Here is a 16,597-nt window from a genome sequence, read left to right on the forward strand (position 1 = left end):
GGAAATGCAGTGAAGCTAGGGTGAGTTAGCAGGATTAGAGTGGGTCCTTTTTGTCAGCCCTGCTTCCAGGATTAGTGGAAACTGTATAGAAAAGATCACCTTCAGGGTGAAGTGTGGGGTACATTTTTAAGCGTGCTACGTGCACGCTTATGCAGAAACATATGGTGGTACAGAGTGAATGAAAAGAAATCATCTGCCAGGACGTAAAGTAACCTACGTGTTATCTCTCTGAGCAAACCTTGGCACTGCTGGCTTTGCGGTGTAGTAATCCATATTTTAATCCAATGTCGTGACTGCTTCCTAGAGAATCCAAATGCAGATTGTCAGATTTTAACACAGCCCTGTTTTCAAGGTGCTGCTAGTGGATCAGGTATTGAGATGCCTGAAGTGTTGCATTGTCAAGTAGGAGTGTATGTGTGTGTATGGTTATGATACAACACCAAAAATAACATAGTTGCTGAGTAGTCGCGTGTTATCTTATCTGTGAAATACTTCAGCATCATTTACTAAATAGTCTACCTCAGGTGTTTTAGTCTGATTTTTTTTTTCTTCTTCTCTGTGTGTTTGGTAATTTTTTAAAAATTTAGTTACGCCCAAATTGTGGTTTATCAGCCTTAAGTTAAAAATGAAGGGTGAATACAATATATTGTATTTGGTAACAATGATATGGACTGGTACATCCAGACAGATAATATGCAGTTGTAATTAGAGTGAATAGACAGGCATTCATTTTCAAATTCTTTGACACATGCATAAAATAGTCATATAATAAGATAAGATGACAATTTTATGTTAGGTTGATAAAGTGTCCCGATACATGCATTTAAATGTCTGTAAGCCTTTTTTTATCCAGACAGATTAATTCTAGTTTCCAGCATTTGCAGTTAGACATTAAATTAATTTTAAAAATCCCACTAAACAATGGATGCGTTGCTTTTTTGTGTGGGTATATGTCATAACCTAAAGCAGAAGGGTTGAAAAAAATTTGTGCAATTGATTTTTCTTGATTTCAACATAACAAAAAAATAAAGCATGAAAATTGACTCAAAGGATTTAAAGCATAGTCCACGAGAGATTGTATTGTAGTTTTCTTAAGTACAATAATGCAGAATAGAACATTGTCAGAGCTTGAAATTGTTTGTTACCATTTTCATAAAAAGAACTCAAAGAGTTGAAATAAGTAGGGCTTAATTTCAGAGACTGTGAGATTCATCCTACTGCATTTGCCTGATTTTGCGCCTGAAAGATATTTTGGTCATCTCAGCAGAGAGCCAATCTGCAGAATTTAAACACTTCTCATTGCAGGCATCAACTTTAAGATATTTCTCAGAAAATGTTCAAAGGGGTTTTTTTTCCCCTGGGGGTGGAGGGAGAGTAGGGAAAGAGTTACCAGAGGATCATAAAATATCTGAAAGCTCTTTGCCAATGCCATTGCCTGGCCTCTTCGGGCTGTAAAGGGACAACTCCTCAAGAATAATCTAAGTTGGTATTTTAGACTTAATTATAAATTATTAATTAACTCTGTCAGGACACATGTTATTAATTATGACTCTCTTTTCTTCATTCAGAGCAGCTGTTGGGAATCACGTAAGTTGACTGTGCTTGTTGGTGTGGGAGTTTGCCAGTGAGGAGCTCCATGGGCAGCGCGCCTCACCTCCAGCTGCCATCCCTTGGCGCGGCTCCGCCCGGCAGCGCTGGCAATCCAGACAAGTTCTGGGGCGGCCCGGTGTGCTCACGCTCAGCCACCATTGTCACAGGGCTGGCTTGTAGGTCCTGTCCATAAATAATCCCCGTTTCAGCAAAGCTCTGTGGCGCTGGGGAGGTGGGAAGGGCGGCGGCCAAGCCTTGGCGAGGGGGAAGCCAGGAGGTTTCCCTGCCCTTCCGCCAAAGTCCCGCCAAACTTGGTGTGCTGGCACAGAGCGGAGGGCTGCTTTGTAATTCGTTTGGAATGATCCAAATTCATTTACTTTTGATATTTCCATCATTAAATTGAGTCCTCTGTTTCGGTTTCTTATGTGTTCTTTGCGGAATGCATGTTGCATAAAATAGGCAATTTTTAATGAACAATTTAATGTAAATGGGTTCTGAATTTAAATTAATATTAATGAAGCTTTGAGTGAATTTATTTTGCATACGTAAAGGCTTGTAACTCTTTCACTCATACACTCTTGTCTTTATGTACTAACACATTGGTTAGGTGAATTGGCTAGTTTCCATATTTTGTGATTAAAAACTCTAATGGATTTTACATGGATATTTGTGCTAGCGCAGCTTCGCACAGGTTACTATTGCTAGTAAAAAACGTACCTGCCTTGAAATTCAGATTTCTGTAGTTAACATTTCACTGTTACCCCACCGTTTCTGTATGTTTCTTCCTACTTTGGTTTCGCCTTCATGCTTAAAGAAAAAAATACTCCAACAATAGTAACCACAGTCAAGATGTTTTCTTTCTTTGGCTTACCTCTAATGCATTATGTATTTCAAAATGATGGGATGTTCTATAATTAATTCTGTTAGATGTAATTGCTATAATCACTTTGATGCTACACATAATAAAAGTAATATGGTAAGCATACGGAAAAATATAAACACCTTATTGTAACACTTTTTGTAAAATTCTTTAAAAAATCTCGTTCAGAGCGGAACCTCCGCTTCCGTATTTTGTCAGAGCTAAGATTTTAATTTTTTTTGAAGTACATTAGTTTTGTAAATGAATTAATTTCAGATATTGAAAAGATTTTGACAGGCAGGTTGTCTTGCATGTGCGTGCGAATATCCCTGACTCTGTGCGGTATTAAAGATGTAGTTCATTAAGAAGCCAGTCTTCAGTGTGGCTACAAGTGAGACATAAATATCACTGTGTATTTCATGAAATGAGAGACAAATATGTACATTATATCAAAACCCAGGACATAGGAAATAACACAGGAATGGAACTGTACAGTGGAAAGCTTCTTTGTAGCACAAAATTATGGGAAATATAAAATGTATGAAAGGTAGCATGTAACTAAAGAGGGAGCTTTTCAGGCATGGTCCCAAGTGGGAAAAAGACTACAGACGGTGATTTCCCTCCTCCTGCTTTTTTCTTTTTTTTTCTTTTTTTTTTTTTTTTTAACAAGTAGCTTTGAGTTATTGTTTGCAAACACAGTTTTTGATAGGGAGGAAATGAAAAAAATATGTGCAATGGGTTAAGCTGTGTAGCTGATATCCTTGATTCTGTAACAAAAAATGTTAATATGGCCATAGTTCTTAATTAGTTACACACAATACTTAATGCTGCAAAGGTCACTTGGTTTTATGGTCCAGCTTCGCCTATGAATTTGTATGTTTCCCCCCAAAATTATATTTCTCTCTCATGTATTTTCTAAGCAATTGAGCATGCAAATTGTGGTGAAAATGCAAACTAGAAACAGGATTAGAAAAATACATTTAGCATGGACAAAGAAGAGGTTTTGTTTAAATTTTTTTTAATTTTTTTTTTTTTTTTTTTGCTGGTGTTATTTTCAAATAATGCACAGCTTTGCGTGGCGAGCAGCAGTATTACATTTAACTTCTGTAAGCTGAACAAACAAACCCTGACCAAGCTCTCGCTGGATTGTTCTGGGGAAGAACAGAACAGGGTGCTGTTTCTGAGTGTCTCTGGGACTGGGCTCGCTGCCGGCAGCCCTTTCCCTGCTAGGTCAAGCCTGTTGCTGGAGGGCCAGATCGCAGCAGGGGCCTCCAGGAGGCTTGGCCAGGCTGCTCCAGACTGGCAGCCATCAGTCATCCATCTGTGACACAGAGTCTGTTTTTGATGGCAGGGATGATAAAAGGCCTGGGAACTGTATAGGCCCTTGTAATCAGGGCCAGTGCTGACATCCTTCTCAACTTTGACAGCTTCTTCCTTTTCTCTCTTCACCGCCAAGACTGTCTCAACTGGATTTTTTTTTTCCTCTCTCTTGTTTCATGTACTTGATCAGTCTCAGATGCTGGGAATTATTTTTTTCTGGAGGGAGGAGGAGTGTTTCTTTTGGTTTGTGGGTTGGGCAGGTGTGAGAGGAAGTCTGGTTTTTTTTTTTTTTTGTACTGTAGGCCTGTTGCTAATTAATGTTCCTCCATAAGATTCTGTCGGAGTTGAGTAATGTTTTTGATCTTTATGCCTGATAACTGCATACTTAATGAGATTTCAAAGCTGTGAGTGCAGCTCCCTACAATTATTGACAGATGCCTTTTCTTTGCCATTGGGTTCAGCTTCATAAATCCTCCTGCAGTAATGAGGTTCAGAAGTGCCACCCTGCCAGTGAGCTAATGAAAGAGGGGGGGAGGGAGGGAACAGCTCATGCCTGCCTGACACATTTTTTTCCTTTAAAATTTACTATGCAGATGTCAAGCTGTGGGACGATTACTTCAAACATGCTAATTTTTATCTTGCTTTTGTGTCAAGCCTGCATGCCATTTTTCCCCCCCAATAATAAATAAAAATAGAAACCTCAACCTATTTAAATTTTATCATGGATCATAACTATTGAAGACTTTGATATATGTGTGTTCTTTTGCAGTTTCCAGTCAGTGGAGCAGTTTTTTGAAATCCGAAGGGCAGAGAGAGGTTAAAAAATAAAAATCAAGGGGGGGGGGAAGGAAAAAAAAAGGCAGCGATCTGCCTTGGCCGCACGTCAGGCTGCCCTAACCGTGCACTTGAAACATCGGAGATTTCATTTTAGAGTTCTGAAACTAAATCCTGGTGGAGAATAGCCGCACCATGCCAAACAGTCGATTTCCTTTTCAGCAGAGCCATACATCACTGACCCACCCTTCCCTCCCGACAGAATGACATGTGTCATTTATCACCGGCCCTGGCAGAGCAGAGCCGGGGGGGCCCGGGCAGCTCCCGCTCCGGTGGTGCTGCTGCTGCTGGGTGTGCTGGGTGTGCTCCGGCCAGAGCGGGGCACGCAACGGGAACGGGAGCGCCCGCCGGTGCTGGGGGCACTGCCACGCTCACCGAGGAGGTGATGTGCTCTCATATCAGCTGCTAAGTCGCCTTGCTCAGCCCCCTGGAGGTTTTTCCCTCCTGTATTCTTGCTGTCTCAGTCTCTCTTCGTTTCTCTTTTTTTTTCCCCCCCTTTCTTTTTTGAGTTTGGCAGTTGGGACAAACTGGCTGACACGTATCATTCAAGCAGCACCGGCTTGCTGGGGGTTGTGTAAATGAATCTGGGAGCTCTTGGTTTCACATGATTCAAACGTGCATTATTGAAGATGGATGTTCCTTAAAAAAAGATTGATGATGGATATCAGGCTTATAGTGCCATTTATCATTTTGAATATTATTTAGACTTGCCGTGTAAAGCTGTAACTTGAGAGTTGGATGAGCTGGGACAGAATGGAGGCCTCGGCGTGCACGTTGTGATTGATGGCTTTGCTTTCTCATTGTTTGTTACCAGATACTCGCCGGTCATTACAGGAGTGCCTTACAATTGTTTTAGGGGCTGGATTTCCGTGTGTGGATGTGTGTGTGTGTTTGTACAACAGGGAGAGGGACAGGCAGAGGCAGAGTTAAGTTTTTAGTGGGAGCATTTCAATAATTGTAAAGAATGTAGACAAAGCCGTGGCCCGTGCAAGGATGCAGGCAGCCTCTTGCATGAGCACACAGACTTGCCGTGTGTAACACTAAAATACAAACAGGACTGTGGCTGATCCAGTATAACACTGCCAGGCATTGCCACTTCCAGTATAAAAATGTGCTTGTGAACAGATTAATACACTCCAGCTTCCTTTTGCTAACAGGATGCACCTTTTATTTTTTTTTTCTGGGTCCCAAATAATGGCAAAGGAAAGAAGGTTCTAGGACATAATTATTTCAGCATTCAGATATTTCTTTCCCACCCACGCTCTTCATGCAGGATTGTGAATCTTGGAGCCTTGGTGTTCGCTCCCAAGTGTGCTCCTGGAGGGTGGATGGCCTGGCTGTGTAAATAGTGAGGGCAATCCCTTCCCTCTTTGAAGCACTTTTGCTGGAACCAGGACACCCCCACCTGCTGGAAGAATTAAGGAAAGAGCTTTTTATAGGCAATTAGAGTTTTCCTAGGAAGTGCAGGCAGGGACTTTCAGGAGGGAGACACTCCAACAATGGAGCAATAGGCAGCACCAGAACTTCAGGTGTTGAGCTGTTTGTGCCCCTTCAGGCAAGTGCAATACCCAGCCTGGTTAAACTTGTTCTGAGCTGACAAACTATTGACTGTTCCTTGCCTGGTGCATCCTACGAAACTCAAATGATTTACAGGAGCAGTAGGTAAAATGAGATGAGAATTACTTTGTTGGATCAGTCTTGAATTTGCACAGGTAGCGGGTGTTTTTGAAACACTGCTTGTCACATCAACTTTTTCTCTGATTGCAGGATGCCCTCCTAGCAAAAAGGAATGACAGCAACACTTAATAAACATTTTAGTTAAAATAATTTTTTTTTAAAGCCAGCAGTGACCTTATATGTGTTTTATAGAAATGAGTTTTTCAGTTCCGTTTACTTTCGGTGCACTCAGTTGCCAAAAGCAAGGAGAATTCAACTTTATGCCCTTCATTCAAGTCCAACACCATGAAAAAACTCTGAAAAAACATAATACTTTCTATAAAGCATTCAAACATATAAGGTAAAACTTTGCTGTGTTACTCCTGCACTTTTGTAACACAGTAGGTAATTGAAGTACAAGTGCCAATTTGCTGTAACAATTGTAAACACACCTTGATACAAATGGCATCATTGCATTCTTACTGATTAGAAAACTTTGCTATTAATAGACACAAAGTCCATTTCAGGTGTAATTGGTAAGGAGCTGAGTGCACTCATGGGAAGAAACCTTGTTTTGTTTTTTGTTCGCTTTTATTCTTATCCCTTTTTTCAGTTTTATAGCTGGAGACATGATTTATTGCAGCCATCCATCTTTGGGGCTCATCCATCACATCCTGGTTGCTAGGCAATCATGGCAGCAGCTGTTTGCTTTGAATCAGACAGAAAAGTTGTCAATCATCAAAGGCAGGTGAATAGCATTAGAAACACGCTATTGTCAGACGGAATAATTAATCAAAGAGAGAAAAGATAATTAAAAAGATATGACCCTTGCAAGTACTTGCTCTGGGTTGCCTGGAAAAAAGAAAAACTGCCTGGTCTTTTCTAGACACTTAAGCAGCTGAGGGCTGATAAAATATGCACTCTGCAGTGCATAGTTTTTAATTAATTGAAAAAGGTTCAACATTCAAAGACGATGCTGGAGAAAAGTCTGATTATGAGCATAAGTAATATTTATTGTTTGCATGAAAGGCTTGACATGGAGTTCTAACTTTCTGTCACAAATCTCCTGCATGCTTGCACTAAGCCTCTTTCAGCTTCACTATCTTTGCTGGCAGTTAGTGGAGTGTGTGGTTAGTCTGTCCAAGTGAGGGTCCTACGGCTTTCACGCAGCCTTTTCATCCTGGGCCACCTTTCCAGGGCATTGTCTCCTTGGCTGTCCCCTGCAGCAGAGTTGGAGTGCCATCAGCAAGGCAGGCAGAGCTCGGTGGGGTTGCAGCACTGCCCTTTCTTCAGTACAGGAGAGGTGTCCAGGCAGCACCTATCTCATTTCCAATCAACCAGAGGAATAACAGGCTCATGTGAGCCCATTCTGAACCCTGATTTCCCAGCAATTTTCCAGTTATTTGTAGCTGGGATGTTGAGAAGGCTGCTGCAAAGCCCAGTTTTCAGCTCCTCCAAGTCTGGGTGTCCTGGCAGTGGGTGCAGCAGAGCACACCCAGCCCAGGGTACACAGGAATGCCCTTCTGGGCAGTGCAGTGCTGACCAGGGTGTGTGAAACAGCTGGGCACAGCTGGTGCTGCTGCCAGCAGAGCAGGGCTCAGTGCTGCTGCTGCCCAAAAGCTGGCTCTGAGGCTGAAATGTTGCACAACATTTTTGTCAGAATGCAATGTCTTATGATTGATTGTTGGGCAAAATGCCTGTGTAGTCCAAAAAACCCAACTTCGGTGTTTGTTCAGGCTTTGAAGGAGTCTGTGGATGGACTGATCACAGGAGAACACAGGTATGATGATTGCATTAGTAGTGTTTCTTTTTTACAAAGTATTTTGTAAGTAGTGATGCAGAGGTGGCTGCCATGCTGCCCCTCTGTATTTTTCCATTTTTGGTTTCATACTTTACTCTGGTTTCTAGAATTTCAAGAAAAACTTCAAGTTGTGCTGCCAGGAGAATAAACCCACTTACTTTTAATATCAAGACTATGTATTAGTGTTGATTATCAGCAAGATTTGCAAGGATGCAGGCTGTGAAATACTGGAAATTTAAACTGCAGGATGAAAACCTTGTACACTGTTCTGCACACACCATCCCCTTCACACTGCCTGATGCCTCCGAGTGTTCTTTGCACAGCTCTTCGTGTCAGTGTGTCACAAGCAGCTCCTCTGCTAATTGTGTGTAGCCTGTATCACATTTTCTGCTCTCACACCCTGTTTCACTTGTAATCATTCCAGTATTTACTTAGAGGAGGAGAGAACACAGCTCAGAAGGAAACGGGGTGCCATCTGAGTGCTGGGTATGACACATCTGCTGCATAGAGCTATTCTTCCAACACTGGGGGCAGGAAGCTCAGGCTGCAGCTAGCTTGGATGACTTGGAGAGATCTGTGTCCTCAAGTAACATTTCATATTAGTGATTCCTCAGAACGTCATGTTCACCAAAGTTTGTGTGAGAAATTAAAAAAAAACCTCTTTAAAAGCAGAGTACTGCATATTAGCATTAACTTGAGAAATATCATCTGTGCACTGCACAACCAAAGTCAGCACCCCCTTGGCTGATAGCCCAGCACTTCTGTGTAAAGTTAGGATGTTGTCTGGAGTTGCTGGCAGGTATTTTTTTTAGCAGGACTAACTCTTTTTCTTCTATATGTAATAGTAATTCAGGCTGACATATTACTGGCATTTTTTGTCATAGGTGAGTGGGCCCTGTGCCTGTGCAGGGCACATGGGGGGTGCTTGTGTGCAGGAATGCAGTGCTTTCTCTAGCACATTCTGTGGATTAAATAAATGTGGGATAGCCATGCCAGCATGGGAGGTGACATGTTTATGGCTAAAGAGCTCTTTCCTTCTTAGCTGGGAAGCAGATTTGTCTCCTTTTCACATATCAACACCTCTGATACCTTTTCAAGTATTTGCTGTATTTCAGATCTGCTGATCACTGTTTTATTTACTGATAGGGGAACTGTGGCAGTGGTTCCCTAATGGAGGGATATATAGTGCTGACATCCAGGAAGTGTTGGCTAAGAGACACATGGATAGATGGCTGCATGTTGGAATATAGGTGGTTATTCCTAGTCTGATAGAGACTTTTTAACACATTGTGTATGAAAGTTCCTGTGATAATGCTTCCCTCTGCTCATCAAGGTGAGGTGCATCTTTTCCCTCTTATTTTTCCCAGTCTGTATTCCATGCATGGTGTAGAGGGAAGACAGAATAGCTGTTCCTCATTCACAATATTTATTGCACAGATGAAAGAGTTTGGATTCTATGAAAAGGTTTTTCTGTCCTAGCCTCTTCCTCATCCTTCCCCATACGCAGTCTGCTTTTGCAGTGTATAGGGAAAACTGTTTAGAAACTTGAAATACCTTGGTACTGAATATGGTAAAGCTGCATTGACTTTTTGTTCATGTGAAGTGAAAAATGGACAGAATACGTCAAACATTAACACCGGCACAGATAGTAAACTGTTTTGCTTTAAATGGTGGAAGAATGTGCAAAGGGAGTTTAAAATAAACAGTCAAATAACAATCAAGCATTTGCCAGTGTTTAAGTCACTGTGTGAAGTAGAATGTAGTATCTCAGTAGGAACCACTAAGTTACATGGTATCTGTATACTGAGAAAAATATATTGAGGAGAGATGTGCATATACATATATATATACACATATATATATATAATGTGCTTGGCTGAATGTGAACTGAGTAAATGTGTAAGGCTTCCCTCAGCCCATTCTCTGCCTGTTCCAGGCTGTGACACTGCAGCTCTGTGCCAGACAGTGCTCAGGTCTGTCCTGCTCTCTGCCAGCTATCCAGGGCATTTCTCACTGGCTTTAGAGCATGCTGTGTCCATGAAGTTTGGAGGATATGCATTTCCTTTTGAAGCTTTCTGATAGAAGAGAGACTTTTTATTCCACATTTTTAAGGTTAGTTGTCCTTTTTATTCCTCTCAGTGTAGCTTGCTGTGGCATCTCTTATATGCATGGTGATTTTAGGGCTTCAGTCCTACCAGCCTGTGTAGTGAAACAGAAATATTTCTTATCTCCAGTTTTCAGTTTGTCAGCAGCGTGCTTAAGAAAAGTCTTCTGCAAGCTAAACCTGAAGCTTGGAAGATGTCCTGGTATTTTCTAAGTGACTGTCCTTTGGTCACTTTTTATGCAGGGAAATGCATAAAATACATTTGTATACACTTACTTATATGATGAGAAATACCCTGTTTTATTCAGCATGCTTTCTAGGATACCCCTTCAGAAATGACTGGGGTAAAAGAGAATGGTTTTACTGTCATAGGTGCATGATGACTAACTCGTGTCAGCTGATAATCCAGGAGCAGAGCCAGATGGCCTTGGAGGTAGGGAATCATCAGATAAAAGCCATCAGGCAGGGCACTGCTTTAATCCCTAGGGTAACTGTGGAGGAAGGAGCAGGGTTGGAAATGCCTTCAGGAGAAGGGAAGGAAGAACTAGAGCCATGCAGAAGAAAAGACTGGTAGGTAGTGATCTAAAACACTTTATGGTCCCTAAAATGAAATACCTGAATTCATGTGTTACTTTCATTCTCTTGCCTTCAAAATCATGCACACAACTGTGCTGTTGTTTTAGAGTTAAACATATGCCTTGCTTTCTAATTAACCCCCAAATCCCTTTGCATTTGCCATATTAATTTAATTAGTTTGGGCATAAGAGTACAATTCTGGCAACCACCTTAACCTTGTAAGTAAAATGGAGAGATATAAACCAGGTGGGCAAAACTGGGTTGGACTTGCTGTAAATTTTAGTGAAAGAATATTTGAAAAATAGAAGGTAGAACTTGAGGCAGCAAAGATAGTGTGTGAGTGGGTTTTTTAACTGCTGAAATGTATCATTTACCCAGGATACCTTGTCTTCCTTTGTTTTTGCTCTGGGCCTGCAATAAAATGCTTCCTATCTATATTAGTTAGAAAATAGTCCGGTGTAATATATGAGAATAGTGGTGCATTATTTCCTCATGCTTATATGTTTTCTGTGTAAAATACTCTAGCAGCAGTGAAATCTTGCTGTGTGATTGCATTTCATTTTGAGATGGTTAGCTGAATAAGCAGGAGGACAAGCAAGCAGTAAGCTGAATGAAGGAAAAAAAGAAATAAAATTTTACAGCACATTCTTGTTGTAGGAGTGTGCAACACAAAATTGTGTGACTCAAATGCTCAATCTGGTCTTCATGATTAAGCAATAAGCAAATTACAAAACAAAGTTATCATCCTTTAGAAACTTGTGCTCAGTCGTGAAAAAGTGAAGTATTTAACATTTCTCAAAGGAAATCATCGTTTGTTACTTGATCTTCACTGGCTGTGTTTTTTAGCTAACAATACCATGTGTTTGCATTAGGCTAAAATGAAAAGCTTCTTTTATAGACACTGCAAATATTTTATATAGTTGGTTTACTGAAGGTTGATAAAAGGAAATGAAACAGTTAAATTTTGTGTTAATGAGGGTGTGATTTGTTGTAAGGACTGGAAGATACACTTTATGTCAAGTAGTTGCTTACTTTGCTGAGGTAGAAATGCCTTTGTGTGTTGGATATTTGTGTCACACCCAACATAATGGAGTTCTCATTCAGGAGTGGGTCTTCTCAGCAGCAGCACTGGAAATGTAAAAATATTAATGCTGTGGATTCCCCCAGATTCTGCTGCTTACATCCAGCAGAGATGTCCCTGTGTGATTTTTTTTTTTGTGTAAAAACTGTGTGTAATAATTATTGAAATCTGTCATATCACTGGGAGGGTGTTCTACTTTCCCAACAAGATTCCCCAGAAAGAGAGGTTTAAAAAGGCGATTTCTCAAGCTAAGGAATTGGCGTTGCTGTGACAGGGATCCTGCTTGCATTCAGTGTGGGACCTGCCTGCGTGGGGGAAGGAGGTGTTCTGTCCTCCCTTGGGTCCACAGGAGCTGCTTGGCATCAGCTGGTGACGTGGGTCAGGCCATGAGGGTGGACATGAACTCACATGGTGTGGTCTGCAGAGCTTCAGTTCCTGTCCTGAGCCTGCTTCCCTGTCACTGTGGGACATAAATGTGGGGGGAAGTTCCGAGGAGGGGCAGCCCAGCCCTTCCCAGGTCGGCCTCTGCAGCCGTGCCCTGCCCGGCACACACACAGGGACACCCCAGTGCCTGCCAGGCAGTGCCAGCCAGGGTCCTGCTGCAGGGGATCACAGCCTGGCCTGCACTTCCTGGGGATTGTTGCACTTCCAGGTACTCCACAGACTGACTTGGTTGTGGAGAGCTTGGAGCAGTTGGTTCTGCTGTGCGTTGTCCTTTGGGGTAAGCCATGGATGCTTCCAGCACTTGTTCTTGTTCAGACCCAGTCCAAAGCCCACTGAAATCAAATATTATTATTTTACTGACTCTATTAATTGGGTTGGGCTGTCACTGAGATCTGTAGTGGTAGTTTAAGGAACATAATTTCGCCTGTGTTACCTGATAACTTCTGTTGGACTTCTGCTCATTGTTGATGTCGGGTAGATACTGACGGATTCTTGTAGATGGTTCTTGGCTGGGCTCTCGACTTGTCAAGTAACCTTTTTTTGTTAAAGAACCTGTGAGGATTTGGGAGTAGATGCTAAGCAGTTGCTTTTCTTAAAAGGAATGTAATGTAGTAGTGATATCTCAATCAAGAATGGAGATTTTTGTTTGATGGCGTTCAATTAGGTGGAGTATTTTAATCTGTTTTGAAATAATTATACAATTACTAATGGGATGCCAAGAAACTTTTGTTAATATTCAGAACAGTATTAAGTTATAAATAGACAATGTTATCAGTCAAGTGTCTGTATCAATAGGTAACAGCATTGTACAAATTTGTCTGTTGATTCTATTCTAAAAACGCACTCTTTATCCTTACTCTTTTAGTGCAAAATTACATCTCGTTATGGATAATATGTCATGTCTTCCTAAAAATGTGATCTTGATTTTCATCCCATGATGATACTTTACTCAATAAATCAAAATCTTCCTCAACAGTTAGCAACCAACTTATTTAACGGTTATGCCTGAAATGTTGATACAGGGAATTTAGCAGTTAACAGTGTTTATACATTCCAGAGGCATTAACAGGTTGGGTTATACTGGAATCCAGTAAATATCCGTGAAACACGTGGGAGAGCGATGCGCTCTGCGGGCTCTGAGCGCCCGCCTGCCAGACCCCTCGTGAAATACCAAAAGCAATAATAAAGTTTGTAATGACGATATTGTCAGGAGCACACGTTGGCTGCTATCACCGGCAGGGAGGGAGCAGAGCCTATCGCCCGCTGTTTAGACTGCGGCAGGAGAACACTACAGATGTTCTTATCTTCTGCAGATAGTTTTGTCCTGAATCAGTGGGTTTTACACATTCTTGTGTACGGAAAAAAAATGCTCTTCACCTTCGGAGTAGCTCTGGAGAAAATAAAAGGAGGATAGTGTTTGTCTGTGTCAAGGTTGTTTCCCATTTCTGCAGTCAAGGTTCAGCAAAATATCCCTACCAAATCTGTAATTTTCCCAGTAGCTTTTTGCCTTCGGTTGCTGGTTTTCCTTTATTTCAGTCTAAAATGGACATTCTGCTACAATGAGTAAAAAATGCCATTTGCTAGCTACAGTCTGCATAGTCAGTCATGTGCTGGCTACCTGATCTATTTAGCAGCTGTGGGGTGGGTAACTCCAAAGCAGGCCAGGACTTCCAAAGCTACTACTGGTTTTTGGTCTCTGTGCATATAGATGACGTTTTCTCAAAACACGCCTTCAACAGAGTTTTTTACTTATGTTCCTTATGACAAAACATGGCAAAGAAAGAACATAAATTCCAACTACTGTCTTGAAGTTTGAAGTTGCATTTTAGCTACACTACACTGTGTATTATCTTTATTATCTTTTGATGCTTGCATCTATGTAAATTACATTAAAAGTAAGATGAAAGCATTCATGAAATATCAGTGGAAAAAAATGAACAAGCTGTTATGAGAGATGAAAAATAAAAAAGATGTCTTTAATTTGACAATGAACTGAAACCCACCAACTCATGAGAATATTTTTAACAAATATTCCCTTAAAGCTTTACTATGGCCATGCCCTCAATGGCATCTCCAATCTGTCAGCAACTCCATTGTCAAAGCCTCTTACGAGGATGCAGCTTTAGATGGTTACCTAAACTTCTGTTACTTGGAATGTGGAATTAACTTGCTTTGCCTGAAAGCAGGCACACTTTTTAAAAGAACTGCTTGTTCAAACTATTTATGTTAACAAATTGTCATAAATGCATTCTTTGATATTCGGGTTCTCCTGTTTTCCAAGGCCTCCTTATTAAAAACTATTTCACAAAACCTACCTTCAGTCAAAAGTGTCTGGTAAATGCTGGCATTTTAAAGTTTAAATATATCTTCATATCCTACATAGTAATACATATATTTATCATATTATTATGTGTGTCTTTTTTGGATCTGAAACTTGAAACCACAGAGATGAATTCAGATATCAAAACAAGGAATACTTGGTTTTAAGAAACCTAAATTTTGATACATATGCATGCATTTTTTCTTGGAAAAAATATTGCAGTGAGAGATTAAGTTCTTGAAATTAGATTTATTCATAATCTGTCAGTCTATGCACCAAAATAATGATTTTTCAACGTGAATTTTATGAAGTGTGAGAGAGTATTGATACTCAGTGAAATACATAGTTCCCTTACAGTAGTCTTTTAAATTTTTTTGTTTTCATTCATATTCATTCCTTGAAAAAATGTATTTGAGGGCTTTCTTACACACACTGCATATGCAGAATATACAGCTTTTAGCACAGTGTAGCTTCATGCTTGTGTCTGTTCATTGCCAGCCAAAGGAGGCTGGGGTCTTAGGAGACAACAGCATCATTTCTTGCTTTCTTTTTTCCTGAAGTAGAATGAAACTAGGCAGAGAAATTTAGTAAAATCTGGGATCTAACAGGGTTTTATTTATCGCTCAGTACTGAAGGTATCGTCGGGAAGGGGGAATCCCTGTCTGTATCCAGGCAGCTGTAGCAGAACATTTGAGCATTATATTGCCAAAGGAGCCTGAATCCCAGTCAGGCTGGCTCTCTGTGGAACTGGCAACTACACAGCTTGCCAGCAGAAACAAGCCTTAGAATATCTGCTTTATTTTTTGTTTGTTTGTTTTGTGATTTTTTTTTTTTTTAGTAGTAAGTGCTATGATTTTGAACTTTCCTATTTTGACAGTGCTGTGGTGGTATGTCCAATTCTGTGTTTAAAAAAATAGTTATATAGACAATGCTGAGAACTAGGAATCCCTGAATTTTCTCTAAAGGGAAATTAGAGTTTTGTGTATCTTAGTTTGCAACCCATAATACAGGGGTAATGGGAGGTAGAAAAATCTAAGAATTAATGTTTAAAATGTACAGCTTTGTATTGAGACTGATATGTAGGCGACACCTTTGAGGTGGAATTTTTAATTCAGGTTTTGTTTTGCTGTATGTGTTTAGCCTTTACTGTGGCCCGGCAGTATTTTCTTTATCTTCAGTCATTCAATCTAAGAGAAAGGCAGTTAAAAGAAAAATAAACTTGTAATTTTAAGTTGTTGAAGGAAGAGATCTCTTTTTTAAGTTTTACAATTCAAAAACTGAAGTGGAAGTTAAACAGCTGCAAAGAAAAAAGAATCCCCTTAATAGTCAAGTTATTCTAAATTAAAAAGGAAAGAAAAAAAACAATCAAAAATCCTTATCAAGTTCTTTGGGAAACAGAAAAGGAGGAAAAAGTCTAAGGAAAGCCAAACCAGCTAATGTTACAGTTGTCACAATTACTCATATCCTATGCTAAAGCTTGAGGAAGCTAGGTAAAAATGAGCCAAAACTGCCCTTGGACCTCGTGGCTATGGCTTCTGCTCATGGCAGTGTTTGCATCTGAGTCTCACTTTCAAATCTGGCCTTACTCTTCACAAAAAGATATTTTAAATCACCTATTTCTAAAATAAAAGAGGAAGGGGTTCTGCATACTGTGTAAATACAGAAATGGATTTTTTTTCAGATGTAGGCAGTAAATTTCAAGGAATATTTTTATTAATTATAGAGGTTCTTAAATGATGTCATATTGTTCTGCTTGATTTTTAGACAATTTCATGAAAATACTTTTCCTGAAATTGTTTCAAACTATGCTTCTTAGTATATTCAATTAAATGTATATTTTTGCAGACAAATAGGATGACCCTGATTTCTCAGTTACCTCACTGACTGCATTGAGAGTGGATGTGATTACTGGACTGGGTCTGCTTCTCTGAAAATTGTACTTCAAGGACAGCATACTCGTATATTTCCTATACTTTATGTGCACATATAAAAGGAGCATAGTTTATTTGTAG

General features: G+C 40.3%; 1 protein-coding gene across 7 annotated transcripts in view; it reads left to right on the forward strand.

Annotated features, from left to right (window-relative positions):
• TSHZ3 (teashirt zinc finger homeobox 3) overlaps nucleotides 1–16,597 on the forward strand; it is a 96,809-nt gene that overhangs the window by 34,651 nt on the left and 45,561 nt on the right. Inside the window, exon 1 of one of the 7 annotated variants that reach the window (XM_005490072.4) lies at nucleotides 10,600–10,734. The exons of the other annotated variants lie outside the window; for them this stretch is intronic. The gene's annotated coding sequence lies outside the window, so the exon portion shown is untranslated. Of the gene's footprint in view, nucleotides 1–10,599; nucleotides 10,735–16,597 lie in introns of those variants that run through there. 7 annotated transcript variants of the gene reach the window in all.

This window comes from Zonotrichia albicollis, chromosome 13 (genome assembly GCF_047830755.1).
Source record: "Zonotrichia albicollis isolate bZonAlb1 chromosome 13, bZonAlb1.hap1, whole genome shotgun sequence".
Lineage (NCBI taxonomy): Eukaryota > Metazoa > Chordata > Aves > Passeriformes > Passerellidae > Zonotrichia > Zonotrichia albicollis.